This window comes from Saccostrea cucullata, unplaced genomic scaffold (assembly GCF_032062105.1).
Source record: "Saccostrea cucullata isolate Sc308-1 unplaced genomic scaffold, CSIRO_AGI_Scuc_v1 ctg38, whole genome shotgun sequence".
Taxonomy (NCBI): Eukaryota; Metazoa; Mollusca; class Bivalvia; order Ostreida; family Ostreidae; genus Saccostrea; species Saccostrea cuccullata.
The window spans coordinates 471,488-488,456 of record NW_026937075.1 but is presented as its reverse complement, the minus strand read 5'-3'; the positions used below and the strand labels follow the sequence as shown (position 1 = coordinate 488,456).

The window sequence follows — 16,969 nt, the reverse complement described above, 5'->3', positions numbered from 1 at the left end:
AGTTTTAAAGGGGGAAAAAATTCATGGTAGGCATACGAGATGAAAGAAAGATCATTGTTACTTTTGGCTAGGATAAAGAGAGTGATTGATAAAGTCCCAATTAAGTGATTATAATTTAGTATCAGTGATAGGAGTATCCGTTAATATCCACACCTCCTGTGATCTGTGACATCAGAGACAACCAAAGCTGACCAGGATTCTCCACTAAAACATCTTACACCGACATAAATACATCACATTGAAGACATAATTTGACAGATCAAAAAACGGGGACCAGAGACGGAGTGTGTTGTCGCAGACAACAAGGACGAACCCTAGCCAGTCGTCCTACCTCTAATCACACGGACATTGGATAAGAAGATCTAGTGTCAGGAAAAAGTCCTATAAACGTCACATCAAATCCAAAAATAAAAAAAATCTTAAAGTAAAGAGCATGCAATTGCCCATTGTCTTGAGCATTTTCTTGGTCATTTCTATTTACACTAAAAAGATAGCAGCTTTATACGTTAAAATACTAGATTTTAAAAAGAACTGAAAAGAGAAAACTTTTTTAGAGCAACTCTGATATCAAACAATAAACAACAATTTTTAAAACCTTGCCTGCATTAAAAAAAGCTAAAACACGCAAATGCACAAGGAAAGAAAGAATCAATGTTTTAAATTACTGTAGAAGTACTTTTTCCGCATGGTATTAATTTATGCTATTTGTCCCAATGATCTTAAAAAGTACATTTAGGGCAAAAAGAGGCAATCTAAGAAATCCACATAATTTTGTGCCCATAAATTGAACAGAAATTTCAATTCCATGGAATTTTTACCCCTTGGAAAAAAAGATGTTCACAGAAATGCCAAATAATATGTGAACAAAACCTCTAAACTATTTCTTAATTTCCTCAATACAAAATAATTTTCTTTTTTTTCCCAAAAAATTATTTTTAAAAAAAACAACAAATGATTACCCTGGTAATTCAAATTTAAACACAAAGAAGGATATGTATCCTATATTCTGAGAGTGCATATTACAAAAAGCTCATAATTTAGGATTGCATGATCTTAATTTTCATCAAGTTTCTTTTTATTTTTAAAGATACATGTACCTGAAACCCTATTTAGGATTTGAATATTTTAAACAAAGATACAACAGGATCAAATATTTCCTATCATGAAATATTTTTATTGTAAATATTTCATTTTGTTAACAACATGCATGTCAAAATATATATTCCTTGCCGAATTTTCTATTTTCTAATCACTCTTAGGCAATTTAGATTTTCCATTCATTCTTAGAAAATTTAATTACCATATACTAACTCTCATCTTGACAGAATTAAAAATGACTTTGTAAAAAAAGAATCTTTAAACAAAAACAAAACAAAAATCAACTAAACTGCTTATACATTCAGACAGTAAGCTTATAAGAACCATATATTAGTAAACTCTATAAAATAAAACTTATAGGCATCAACTCAAATATGAAACTGAAATTTGTCTTTAAATGATATTTTGTAAAATTGTAATAAATTACATTTGACATGATTAGGCTCTTTATTATGTTTTAATTAATATTTATGCTAATGAGCTAGGTATTATGATTGATGCTTATTATAAATCTTGCGTTTTTATTCTCGAAAAAACCACAGGGATATCCTGATCATAACCGAATCTGAACCTCTACCATTGACGTTTAGCATCAAAGTACGGTTTTTATGCCCTGGTTGTAAAAGTGAAAGAAGGAAATAAACAGTAAGATTAATGCTGGCATTACAGAGTGATGGTCCTAAATCCATTGGGCGGAATCTGACCGGGGGATCATTGTTTTCTGAACTTTGAAGTCATAATTCAACTTTGATCAATCGAACCAGAAACTTTAAGATATCAAATCTATTGATCTCAGGTGAAAAAAAAAAACAACAAGCAAACTTCCAGATTTTTAATCTATTGATTACAGGTATTCTGCCAAAGTTTTCATCAGCAGTCAACAAGAAACTTAGAGAAAATGCCTTAAAAATACCATTATCATTAACGAAATCCATTTTGAAATATAAAAGAAAAAAGCCATTACAAAAATCTATGATGGATGAAGAATCAGTTCCTGGACATTTTTTCTCTTTGCTTTGAGGATGAAAACAGCTTATAAAAAGCACATACATATCTACCAGTATATTTTAAAAATGATCTTAATTAACCATTCCATATCTGGTGATCATGCACAATAAGCAAATGCATGTTAAATTTCCATGGTAATTTCCATACATTTTATGGGACCCATTATTAGACACATATACATGTGAAAGTGGAATTTTTCTTGATCCTAGAAAAATTTTATTTTAAAAAAATTAATTTAAAGAACATTGGAATGACACATTTGAAAACTTCTTATTCATTATGCCATAAAAAAAAAAAAATTGACATAATTTGCTATTCAAGGTTGTAAATGTGTGTATACGAAGCTTATATTGCAATACAACCATCAGAACTTGCTGCAAATACTTTAGGATTAAGTTTCTGTTATGCAGAAAATTGACTTAATTGTCCTAGCTAACAGAAGTTCTAATTTCCAATGCCTGTCCCAGAGTTCCTTGAGCCAGTAATGCATCTTTTCTAAAAAGCTGTGCATTCTACAGTTGCTTTCTAAATATATTTTTAAAAAAATTAAATTTCATGTAGTCATTCTCTACATTTATCGCTGACCTAATATTTTAATAATTAAACACCCCACCCACCCCCTAAAATAAAAAAGCAGCAAAACAAGCAATCAGTAATTTAACTGACCTCAATGGAAACAAAGAAACCCTAGCACAGCTTTCAATGCCTGAAGAGTTTCAACATCCTGAAAATGCTATCCAATCTACTCTAGTGGGATGACGAAGATTGACCCGATACAGAATCACCTGATTATCCAGGTAACTTCTTTGGAAAAGCAGAGAAAGCTTCTCCGCAGATCGAAAAAAAACAACAAAGCCACAAATAATTTGAGAAAATGACATATGTTACACATTGTGTGAGAGAACATCTTTAACACTTCAAATCAATTCAATGCATTGTTTTACATTCAATTTTAATTTTTCCAAGCCTTACTCTTATAACAGGCTATAATTTTGCATCATATTTTAATCATTAACAAAAGAAAAGGCTGGTTAAAAATGAATCTTTTTTTTAAAATATAAAAATTCTCATGAACCTATAAGGATTATATGAAAAGAAGCAATATGATACAGGTGAGAGAAATCTTTCCTAGTTATTTATATACTTACCAATCCTGTTGTATCACAATAGTGAATTTTATCCTAACAGTCCATAGCACACAGGAACAGAAATTCACACCTGAAGTCAAGCCACGTTACACCTTGGTCAGGTAGCTACTACTGAAAGTTTAAATGATACGTCAATTTCAGTTAAAACGGATCACATGATTACAAGCATTGTGAAAACATATGCACAATACACAACTCCCTTGTGTGCGGGATCAAACATTCCGAGGGCAACAATCGAGTGGCCCCGGGGCAAGCGGGACATGCATTGTAAGTGCGTAGGTCACAGGACAATTAATGAGACCAGCCCTATGTCACAGTTCATTCATTAACGACTCATTTAGTGTGTGCAGAATGACCAGTCATCTAAATGCTATTCAACAAACACTTCTTTATTATCAACACGAATGTTTAAAGGTTCGTCTACCAATTAATGAACACACTCTTCCATTCCAAGGTGAAAATTAACTTTCAAATTAACATTTCATTTGTTTGTTTTTTTTTTTTTGTACAACAGGTGTTCATAATGACCAAATCATCATAAGATTATACAAAAAGCCTAAAACATTGCTCTTCTATCTCTTTATATTTTGAAAATATTGTAAAACATCTCAATTTGAAAAAGAAATTTTATAGCCATTACACAATGAATCAATCATGAAAAGGTGAGAAATAAAATGAAATCAAATACATTGTACTTAATTAAATAAATGCGAATTTAAAAAGTACGTGTTTACAAGTACCCGGCATTGATCAAACACATTTAAGTAGTTACTGATTTTTTGCCTTCATCAAGAAACTTTTGAAAAAATTCTACAAAGCTCAAAATCAAACCATATTCAGTGGAAATTTACACTATTACAGAAAAAGAAAATGATTAATGGGACTATATTTTATTCACACTTTGTATTTCCAAAAAAATAATTGGTTTGAAATTAAGTTATCAAGCATATCTGTCAGAGAAGTTTAGTGCTATCTCGCAAGCAGAAAATTGGAAAATTTGAAATCAAAGAAAATGAGGAAATTAATGCAAATTTGATAATAATATATATAGATCTTAATCACTCCCTTTTTATGCCTTGATAAAGCATAGCCGTGCACACAGAAAGCTATAAGAAATGGCTGAGAGGATTCAAAAGACAAACAAGAGAAAAACTGCAAGTCAGATTGCTCCCAGCTTATCTCTGACGACAATCAAAAATGATATCTGCAATTTAAATGCTGTGCTTTCAAAATGAAAAGAATAAAACTCACATTTTAAAAAGTCCTGAGCAATTAAAGATTTCCCATTTATCTTATCTAGCTAATATGTCTATAATCATCCTGTCATAATCTGGCTGACAATTTATTGTCCAGGATAAAAAAAACTCTCTGTTCATAGCCAGACCTCTAAGTGGGTATTTTACTACACAAATAACGCAAGATATTTTACCATTGCTGCATTTACAAAAACTGAATAACAATTGTTCAGCTTTTTTTACTTCACATTTACAACACCTTTATTTCAATTTAAACTATGACTTCAATGATAATTCCATTATCTTCTTACACTTAAAATTAGCAAGTAATTGCTCTGATTATAAATAAGATGACCTGTTTAAAATTGTTCTTTTCAATAAGAAAACTAATTCAATGCCATCATGACATTTTTAAAGCAAACTCCAACAGAAGACAGTGGTGTTTATTTTCAAACAACAGATTCATGGGCCTTAAGGCTCACCTGTATAAAAATGCAAAAATTGTTTTTATTTGCACTTTTGCATAATCCACCTTTATTCTGCAACTCAGGTTTCTTTTTTACAGATTGGAGGCTTAAGAAAAACTTCAGCCTATTTGATCCTGACAAACTGCGGGTACGCCCTGGTAAACCAACATGAAACTGGGAAAACATTTGATGCATCATGCAGATGAGTAAAAAAATGATTTTTTGAGGATCTGAGGACCTCAACTGCCTTTAATATGGCATCTCGGAGACTAAAATCAAAACTGGTTTTAAGTAAGAAGTGTAGCTGGCCTTTTCTACACCAGGAAATGTTTCACCATAGAATAGAATTTTTTCATATCTGTATTTACCCAGTAAGATGAGTCACTTGATTCTTTAGTTAGTGTGTTGCCAAGTTTCCCTGATTTAGTCAGACTCAACCAAAGTCTATCAGAATCAAGTATGCTAGTACTTTTCATGCATTGAGAACCTTCATCTTTCTTTGTTTTCTGAACATCTTTAAGTAATGTTTGGAATGGACAGAAGAACAATATTTTAAATGTTTTAAAAATTTAATCCCAGCAAGACATTAATTAAAATCTGTTTTATTGATCAAAGCTTCAAAAAATAATTTGGAAGACTCTAAAGCAAAATCAGCTTAATATGTTTTAAAAATTCATCTTTAACATTAAAACAAAAATCAATGCCACCTTCTATTTCCTTTCAAAGACAACACTGTGAAATGACTTCGACCTGTAGACAAGTTATTGATTCTAAAACATTAGATTGGATCAAACTGTTTGCTGTCCTTTCGTCTTAGATGTTGAGCAGGTCTGGGAAAATGGTAGTAGCATGGTTCCATATCTTAGCAACTAAACTTAGGATTGAATTGCACAGAGTCAAAGAAAACTTGAATAATAAATTTCTTTTCATTTTCTTTTACTAGGTTGATATTTCACTTTCTTGTTGTCTCTCTTCAATAATGAGATCCTTTGGGGGGGGGGGGGGTATATCATGAAACAAATAGTAATCTTGTCCTATGTTTTCATACTCTGAAAATGTTACTCTGGTAATGGAAATCTTAATTTTTTTATATGGATACAGCTGAAAGCCAAATTACAAGTTTTTAGAAATGTAATTTACAACTAAGGACAAAATACTTGTACAAATTTGTGGCAAAGCTATATACCAGAGCATGTACATAAACAATAATAATGTCAAAATTTTTTGTAAATGGGAAAAACCTGCCTCGACATTTACCATCCTCCAAAATGGTACAGTAAAGCTCCTTTTATACCTGTCCTGGTCATTTCTTACCATTTGACACCTGACAAGATAAATGTGAAAGAGGACCCAACAAAAACAATGGTCTCTGGCTTTCCTTATCAGCTAATGCCAACACAATTACCCTTCATATAAGCCACAATATCTCAAAGTTCATTCATGAGATCCTTTCATTAAAGCCTTTAAAAATGTTAATTGTATCTATTCAAAAAAGTGTGATTTACATAGAAATTTAAATAGATGCCTATTAAATTGAGTAAATAATTCTAGTACTCATCAGAAGGGGAACTACATTACCGCAATTATACACTGATTTAAAGGGGGTGAGGGGGAATCTCGAGAAATCCAGGGGTACTCAAGAGAATCTTATACTCAATTTGTAAGAATTGATTTGAACACTGATTTCAGTGTGTGGTCTTACATTGGTTAAACAGATTCTCACCTTGTGAGTAACCACAAAGCCTACATCATGCAAGCTTACTCAACATATGGGTTCAGCAAAAGTCTTTTATATATGACTGAATTTCGTGTTTATCCTTGCACTGCACGAGAACGGAAAAATTAACATCTCTACACATGCACGAAATGCCCTGAATGCATATGTTAATTCAATTAGAAAAGAGTAACAAAACCTTATCTTGACAAGTAAACACCTTTTAACAATTCACTGACATTTCAGATGATAGGAAATGTTCAAATAAGGCACAAAATTGATGACTGAAAAAATGGGATCTTTGTTCAAGGCTCGTCAAGAGAAGACGGGACGGTGACAAGTATGAAGTGGCGGGCAATCTGAGGGGGTTAGGGAGGAGTACTGATTAAATATCACAACACGGGGATAATGACCACTGGTCAGCGAGGGGCATTCATCAGAATCAGGAATAGGAGGGACAAACAAACACTTCTGTCACACTTGGACCGGGGCTAGAAATGTGGAAATGTTGACAGAGTGCACCGCGACAGAGCTACTGAAAAGAGGTCAGAGCTAGATTGGAAATTATTTCTTTGTTTTGCGTTCACTCATTACTCATCATCCCACCTGTGTAGAGCTTGAGCACTCGGTCAGAAGTCGGCCAGGTACATCCAATATTAGAAACCTCTCGTGCAGGCAAATTAAATCATACAGCATATAATGTACACTAAATGAAAACGGAAACCTGCTACCTAAAAATCAGATATCATAAAACCGTTCTCATACCTTCTAGTATGTAGAATCAGAGGTGCATTTGATCTGTTGACACAGAGACATTTTTGTATGGGCTATTTCAAGCTTTAAAATACAAATAAAAAGCAAGTATTCTTCAATTTCCAGAAGTACAATTTGTCACAGTGGTATAAACTGTCATCAAGGTGACCTTAATCGAAGGCATCACCTCACACAAAGGAGAGATGCGTGTGAAAGGCCTGCCAGGAAACTGAGTCCAGAAGATAGTGTGGCACATCATGGTTTATAGTATCACAACTCTGGGAGAGTTTACAAAGAAAACACAGCATAGGGTGACCAAAGGGTACGACCTCTACTGAAGTTATGACGACATATCATGAAATGAAGACATCATAAGAGTATCACTGAAACAAAGGCCTAACTTTGTGGGACAATTCAGCGGGGAAATTATATGAGCAGCATCTAGGCGACTTGGGGGGATAGAAGACCACAGGATTCTGTGGGAGGACAATAGCACAGAGCCGGGATGTCGACAGGAAGAATAGAGAGGTGTGGGATGAAGCTCTCTGATGATATTCAATATATGAACTACAAAATATGCAAACAAAAATAACATAATATCAAAAATAATGAAAATTTAAGTCCTTTTCAAACACAAGGAAACTATATGTGCCATGTAACTTGTCAATACATATTACAATTTTAAAACTGAATAAATATTAAACTGAGATCATCTTTAATACAAGGAAATCATGTGTATTGCTCAATCAATAAAGAGATTAAAACTCCAATACTTCAGGAAATCATCAATCAAAGAAAACCAAGACTATATAATCAAACCAGATATGGACAGCCATGCCAAAGTCTTTTTGCAAAGTACTAACAATTTGAATAATCTATACCCTTTCTGAAGACAATTCCAAGGGGTGGTTTTATGCAAAAGTGAACTAGGATGCAAGGACCATCCAAATGTTTGAGAGAAATAATTTAATGAAGAGGGATAATTTTTTTTCATTTTCAGTGAAAGTAACAAATATTTTTGATTTAGGAAATCAAAAAAGGGACAAATTACAGCTTAATATGTTTTTTAACTGCTTCTCTCTCTCTTTCCAGTTTCATTTAGTCTATTGAAATATTAGGAAAGGGGGAGGGGTAGACTTTCCTTTTATCAACAACAATTTACATTTTTCCAGAGTAATCTTTAGGAAACGGTTGTTTTATTTATGAATTTGGAGACACTAATGCGATATTAACACTAAGGGCGGACAGTGACTTCTGCAGCCCTTATCTATCCATAATGCTTCCATTATGCATCAGTGATAAAAAACAACTAATGGTTAACTATACTTCCATTACTACTGGTAGATTAAAGCATCGATTTCATAAAAGTCTTCTCTTATACATTATAATCTTACTTGTAATCTGGTATTCCCAATGAGTACTGGTACATATAAATACATAATGCAGATAAAATTTAAAAACATGTTACAGTTGACATGCTTATGATGAATTCACACTTGCAGCAAAATGATTTATCTATGTACAAATAATGACTTTCCCTCATTAAAAAATCCCAAAAGACTTTTATTCTCATCTTTATCTCCCTACAAAATTGACAGGAATTGTTTAGAAATGCATGCAGAATTTTTTTCTTGGAATACATCAGTATACATGTCCATTTTTGGGTTGTTGTTCCCCTCCCCCTTTCAAGATTTAGTCAAAAGATACACCCAATATCTAAATTAAGACTGCTTTCATCACAACATTGAACACCTCTCAGCAAACTGCTAAGGAGTTTGACAAAAATGCAGTCCATACTTTTTTTCAAGATTATTTCTCAAAATTTATCTTATTTTGGCAAAAATCACGATTCAAACATGATCATTTTTATGCAAAGAAAAGTATGTTTATGTTTAAATTTAAACTAAACAAAGATGGATTGAATAAATGCTTTCAGATACCCAGATCATATTTCATGCAATAATTCATACAAAGCAGTGAAGAAAAATAATTATATAAACCAAAATATGCAGTATTCTTAAGATTTGACCTAAATTTTACACAACAGTGGATTTAGTACAGGAAAACAACATTGAAAGACAAGGAATATTGATCTCCCATGGACTGAAATAAGTGAAGATTCCAATTATACTAAAAGTAAATAATTGACATACATTATAATATAATTTCTTTTGCTTTTTGTGGTTTAAATTTTATAATGTTGAGCAATTAAGGATGTGTTGTTGTGAAATTATGTAGGAAACTTGGTCAATGTAGCCATTCAAAAATATTTAAAAATCTTAACTTTAATTATTTTAAAGTGTGCCAATATGCTTTTGGTGTCTCTGGAAGAAATTTTATAATTCTGTAAATGTTGTAAATTAACCTGATAAATAAATGCACATTGGACCCACAATTATTTTTGTGAATGTGTAGCAAACTGAGAAGCATAAAATAAGAAAGGGTTTACTCAACACTATAATGAGAGGATCCAAATCGTACCTTGACCTCAAACCTGCAAGGACAGAATTACAGTAGACTCATGCCATTGCCCTCAATCAAATGTATAAAGGAGAAGAGATTCAAGAAATTTATACATGCTTCTGTTTATATGAAAGTTATATGATAATGACACTAACCTAAAAAACATTCAATAGCTTAACAATCTTAAAACTTATCTCAATCCATGTTTAAATTACCTACCTAAATTAAACATGATAGAATAAAAATATGTCCACTCTTAAAAACTTTTATATCAAAATTTATTCTGATCAATTGTTTTTTTTTTAATCATTATTATTTTCAAAGGTCCTTTCAACTGACATAGATCAAATTATAAACTTTCTAGTGCCACCACATTTTACCTTGACACATACCTGATACCTGTATTTACTACACAGTAATATATCTACACAACAGGTGAGGCTTACTAAAAAAGTACCGGGGAAAAAATACCCTCACGCCGCTGACATAGACTCAACAACATCAGTCTGCTTCATCACAAGGTTTGTTATTTCATCCCAAAATTTGAATTTCATGACGGGCAATAATCTGTCGTATTTGTCTTTTTTTCTGAAATCCAAAGCCCCACTTTAGACACTTAATTTTTTTTAATGAATTAAACATGAGGACTTGAGTTGTGAATCCAGACCAAACAAATCTTTATTACATAATTCTTTCAAATGATTAAATGTGGACTGGTAGGAAATGTCTGTTTATCATATCAAATTTTGTGAATTTTAAACAGGTTTGTCTTATATCTCTTCACTTAAAGATGCCTTTATTTGGATTTCCCTTTTAAAAAGTTTACCATCATTTTGAAAGGCACATGTATTTGACAATTAATTTTTTTTTGACAAATCTGCTAACTTGATTTTTTTATTTTTAATTTCAAGAAGATGTATAGCAAGTGTAAAGTGCATTGACTTGAGGAAAAAAAATCCTTAAAAAAATTATGAAGAAAAATTTGTTTCAACCTTTTAAGAAAAACAAAGATGAAATTAGGACACCAAACAACAGAAAAAAAGTCTATCTCCAACAGACCTTAACCTTTTGTTTTGTCCTTTAATGGTAAATGTCAGATTTTATATACTACCTATATATCCCCAACATTGTCCTATACTAGCTCTATACATATACTACCAGTAGCATTTATGACTGAATTTACAGAACCAGCCAGCAGTGAAAAAATCATCCTTGTCTAATATTTTCCAGTTACACACTCTTTTATCAACTGTATTTTGTGTCATCAATACAGACCTTTTTGTCTCTTGATCAACATACGAACAATTTCTAATTTCACCTAATGACCTTTGTATCTATCCATCTAAAAAAAAGAAAACATTGACAAACATTTTAAAAATTCATCAGAGAAAACAGCACCATCCAGATTATGCTGATGGGAAAGTTCACTCAGAATACAACCACCCCAAAGCAATACTTCATAAACTACATGTAGCTAGTACCTTCTATATTATACAATCATTTTCATTCTACGTACCCTGGATGCTGTATAGACACACTATCTTTTCAATTCATTGCCGTTAATTATGAAAGAATAAACAATATGCCACTTTTACATTACATGTGTAATTATTATCTGCCAAAGAATTATTTAAAATTTAAACAAGATTTCAAGCTTACATCAGATTGTCAAATCTAAATTGAATACCTCATCATGATATGGCCATCACTAAGTTTCCAAAAACACAATTAAATTTCTTGCAATGTCAAAAATTATGGAAACAGTGTACAAAAACAAACTTCCGATCCATCCCAGGAAATTTCTTCCATTATGCACACAGAAATATGAACATGAAGTGCATTCATTTACTCTAGTATTGATACAGGAATTTTGCTGGTGACTAAATAATAAAATATGGCCATACATTTTGTAACCAGAATCCCTAAATCTGACCAAAAATAGGCTCTTTTCTTTGTCTCAGTTTATGTATAAGTTACACCAAGCCCTGTACACATAGGTTCAATTTCGGATTAATTCATACAGGACATATCATATGTTAAAGTTTGGAGGTATACTAAGGAATCAAGCTCAGCTGAACATTTAAATCGGCCCCGCTTTATCCACAGATGTATTCGGTAGACTATCATTGATCTATGCCAAACCATATGATTTTGTTACCGGTTTGGAAAAGGACCAAAATAATAGAGGAAAGGTCATTTAATTAGAGAAAACTCTGACTTTGATTGCCACAAAGATTTCATTATTATCCTCAAACTAGTAATTAAGATTTTACTCATCTCTTCCATATTTTTCCACTTTTCCCTCAAGGACAGATGTGCTTTCGTTGTTAACCTCTGTATTTTTTTCGTTTTAAAATAAATGAGAAGCCGATCTTTCAAGATGGGAGTGAATTCTGCAGCAGCCCTGACACTTGATATACCTTATCCCGAGTTATCTGGTAAAAAAGGTTGTAAATATTGACTTAACATGAGACCAGGCAGCTAATTGATTTAGGACAAGCCTATAATTACTGTATTGTTGGGAACAAGTTAAATACCTGCTCTATTTCACAATATCATCAGCATTACTGCTTACCTGTCATAGGACCAAGATTTACACCCCCTATAACAATGTCCCACCAACTGCTTCTAGTTTTCAACAATAATTGCACAAGAAAAGAGGAAAATATCGAAATAGAATAAATTTAAAATTTTAAAAATCTTATCTCACTTCAGGTTTTAGATTTTTATTCTTTGCTTAAAATACCTTAAATTTGTTTATCAAAGAATCACTGTGTGTGTGTCTGAATGGAACCATTTTATTTCATGAACTGTACAACTTCTACTTTACAACTGTAGAATTAAAAGAACCATATGCTAATTTTAAACCCAGGGGTCCCCATAGAAATGTTTCCTCCCTCCACCTGCTGCTGCCCCTCCCAGCCAATCAGCCAGGTCCCCCCTCATTGTGCTCTGTCCCCCTCTTCTCAAATTATACGCTAAATAAAGAAATGACATCCAAGCATTTTACACCGCTGAAAAGATTCATAGAAAGACGTTTCCATTGAACTTGGTCTGGTGATCAATAAAACTGATGACTATAATCAGTTAGTAAGACTGGTGAATAAATTGCCTACAATAGTCCAATATGCTCCAATTAGAATTTAATGACACCTCACTTTATATGAAAATTCAACATGGACAGCCAGATATGAATAATGATGTCTTATTTCCTCTTTATCCTGTGACCAACTGCAGCACCTGAACAATCACATGCTATGGGCAGAACAAGAGGCTAGCTGGACTGTTTCATGTCAGGTTTTTTTTTTATTATAAGCCACAAGACACTGTTGCTAAAAATGATACTAAAAATGCACATCACACATTTAGCCCAAAGGAAAGGAATAAAGCAAAAAGTTAATGGTTTCAAATGACAAGGACAATACACAAATCAATAGGAAACTTGAATATTCCTCTACAATGCCATGAAAAGGTAAAATCTAAATTACTCTATAAAAATATTATCAAAAAATAACAAGATCAATTATGAAAAAGAGTGTTAGAAAAAGTTTACCAGGTGGTAAAGTCTTAAATCAACCACCAGCTTCAAATTTAATTAAAGAAGTAATAACTCAGAAAATACAAACTTCAATCCTATCTGATCCTACCTGATGTGTATGTATTGTCCGGGTAGCACCGAAAAATTACCCTTACCTCCCTCAAAGTCTGTCTGTCGTGGAATGATTTATCACGATGGCTGCTCTAAGAAGAGATTCAAAATCACGTTAGGCTGGGTACATCAGAGAAACCCTACAAAAATTTTATGTTCATCCAGATCATAATATCAATATTCTGTTCTACTTTAAATAAATTTATGGATGATAAATACTCTATTCAAGGTGCATTAAAAAATAACTTTTGTGAAAATTTCAAAAAACATCTGACCACCAATGCCAGAACAAATTGCAATGTCCTATGGTGATAGTTCATTACAATAAGGTCAGTTGGTGCATAATAATATTCCATTTTCTCTCTGTTATATAAAATTAAAAAATCTTTATTTCACTCTAAGACACATGTATAGAGATCTACAATTTTGAATCTCTCAATATTCAATTTTATATATTACACGTACTGAAGGCGAATCACTGGGCATGTCTGAACACAAACTTTAAATCTTGGGAAGTTTAATTCACATTAAAAATTAAGAATATGATAATTAACACAAATCTTCATGCATCCTTATATCATTTTGATAAAGTTTTAGTACATATTTTAAATCATAATTTGCAGTGTGCATTGTATACTTTGTATTTGAGACATATATTGCCAAAGTATCAAAAAAAAAACACTGTCTGGAAGAAGATTTTCTTCCTGATATCTGGCTGTGATTTAGAAGGTGATATAGGACACGGGGCACGTCCTCTTATCAATCTATACACCCTGATAAAGAGCCTAAATTGTCTTGTTTATAGTTTCTAATTTACATTTAGACTAAACTTGGTGTATATATGTGATAGGTACACAATATGACACCTGATTTCTATGAAACTGGATCTTGCCAGGTTTTTGAAAAGATATGAAAAACAGAGTGTAGCTTTACCATAAAATTCACCCAATTTCTCCTGAATTACAGGTAACTTTAGGTGACAGAGAGAAACTGGAGTGGCGATAGAGTGAGGCTTATATTGGCAGATTTTATCATCAGGCCTTCCACAGGAGACGGGTCCCTGACATTTATCTACAGCATACATACTGCTCTACTCCCACAAGGATGAATTTAATGCTGACCTCCAAAACGGGTCTCAATGATATGCTGGACATTGGAATCAACCCTACAATACGTCAACAATCTATAAATTATGATAAAAGTGAAACATATGTTTATAATTTATAAAATTGTAATTACTATATAAAATGAGTATACTATAAAATCTTAATACTGGGGGTAATTTTTTTTTGCATATCTTTCAAACTTTACTATATAAAAAGCTTTATACTGAATCATAAGAAATTCAAATCTTAATACACACATATATCACCTGTTACAAGAGTTTACCACTGAATAACTCATACATTTTACATGTGTAAAATCTAGCATTTAGTGACATATTTAGCCTTGAACGAGATGAGAAAACTTTTGATGTGGTAACATTTATCTACACTAAGGAGATAAAGGTTGGGATTAACAAAGGATTAATAGATAACAAATTAGACATACACAGATAAAATTATTATCTTAAAATTAATCACATTGTGGAATGAGAAAGCATTGATAAGACTTCATCAGATGACAAATTAAGTCACATTATCCAGTGGTGTACATATGTTCCATAACTTCTTGATAATAATGAAAAATGCACTTTTTTGTCATTTGTATGCCCTTTACATTGCCCTATAAAGGAGTATAAATTAATGAATCCAAATAATCTCTTTACAGAGATGGTGATCTCCTCTCTGAAGTATCTCGTGACGTTGTCAGAACCTTCTGTCTTGAGTCTCCCTGACACGTGGATATGCGTTTTACTGCATCCTCCATATTGTTAGTCAAACAAAGGGAGACAACTCCACAGGACTAGCTTTGGTATTCCCTGTTGGATCCCAGCTTCATTTCTAAGGAACCAATCTACATAGCAATAAAACTTAATCAGAGCAGATTTAAATTCAATGTAAAAAGGAGATACTAGAACCACTTCTGAGAGTGCAAAAGAAAAGAATTCACAAAGAAATCTGTTCAAGGGTCATTTTAATTAATTCCATTAGTCTCCTGACATACACAGTCTTACAATGGCCAGAACATGAAAAAATAGCAGAAATGTCAATAAGCAGCCCAGGTACCCACCCAAATGAAGCCCCCGGACTTAATCCCTGCATTGAGGAGAGATTCTGCGTCCACCCCCTGTATAACAATCGTGGCTCTGGTCATGAAAGGAGGCACCCAGGCAGCAGAATGTGGTGACAATCGACATATGTCCATGATCCGCTTCACTTTCTCTGAATAGGTGGATTCTATGTATAGAAGATGTCTGAAGAATCAAGGAAATCTCTGTAAAATTAGAATTGGGTGAGGATAACAGGTGTAAAACTTTGAAAGTGGAAGGAAAAGTATTGGGGATAAAATTTAAGCAATATAAATGTTTTTTTTTTCTGCTACTGATTTTCTGTATTTCAAATAAAATGTATATGTGAATAAAGATGTTAAAAACAAAACACCCCACCCACCCACCAACCTAAAAAAAAACAGAAAAAACAAGACAATATAACTTCTTTAATACTATTGAATTCTGACTCTTATATTAATTGACAGACATATGTCACAAACTTTGACAAATATATGTAGTTTCTAGCAAGTCAAAAAAAAAAGCTATTAAATTATGGGAAAACAGTACCAAATATTGATTTTAAAAATATATATATTTTCCAATCATTTTATATTTCTGTTCCTCACACATAATGGCACACACTTTTTTGCCATGGTATGATGTCCATAATTAATTATTCAGTCCTTTGACCATATTATCATCAAATTCTTTACCAATGTTTAATTCCTGCTCTAAGCTCCAATGTCATGCAAATCCTATTATGTTAAGATCTCATAGACCCCGTCCATATTTCCTTTTCCTTCATTGTAGAATCCGGAGTCTAAATCCATGATTGTAAGTCATTGATTCAATGATATTACAAATTTACATAAGATGGATGTTATAAAAAGCAAAGAATATAAGGATTAAAATCAAAAGAGAAACTGTTTCTAATCAATATGGACCATGTTTATAAAATATTATCTGAAAATAGAATAAAGAAATATTTAAGCATATCATATATCACAAAAAGAAATCAAATATGGTGTGAACGATCATGTCTGCATCTAAAGCTAGATCTGATATCAAAAGATGTGACCAGGCACTGAATATTGTGTTGATGTCTTGACCCTGAAAGTTTAGTGCAGAAATACATTATGAAGATCTGTTTGACCACAGACAAATATGTCTCTGGTTGGACAAAGAATTCCTGAAGAACAGCTTTCAAGAATGCAATATGCAGGGAAGATCTGCACGCCATGGTGTTTCAACAATAAATTCTAAATGTTAAATACAATACCTG

The 16,969-nt window shown here is 32.4% G+C and overlaps 1 protein-coding gene across 3 annotated transcripts in view; it reads right to left on the bottom strand.

Annotated features, from left to right (window-relative positions):
* Positions 1–14,541, bottom strand: part of LOC134247235 (protocadherin beta-3-like) — a 33,983-nt gene extending 19,442 nt beyond the window's left edge. For 2 of the 3 annotated variants that reach the window (XM_062729588.1, XM_062729587.1), the window contains exons 1-2: positions 13,580–13,675; positions 3,255–3,365 (exon numbers count right to left, since the gene is read on the bottom strand). The gene's annotated coding sequence lies outside the window, so the exon portion shown is untranslated. Of the gene's footprint in view, positions 1–3,254; positions 3,366–13,579; positions 13,676–14,468 lie in introns of those variants that run through there. The other variant, XR_009987788.1, reaches the window with a different exon arrangement.
* Positions 14,542–16,969: the final 2,428 nt, after the last annotated feature.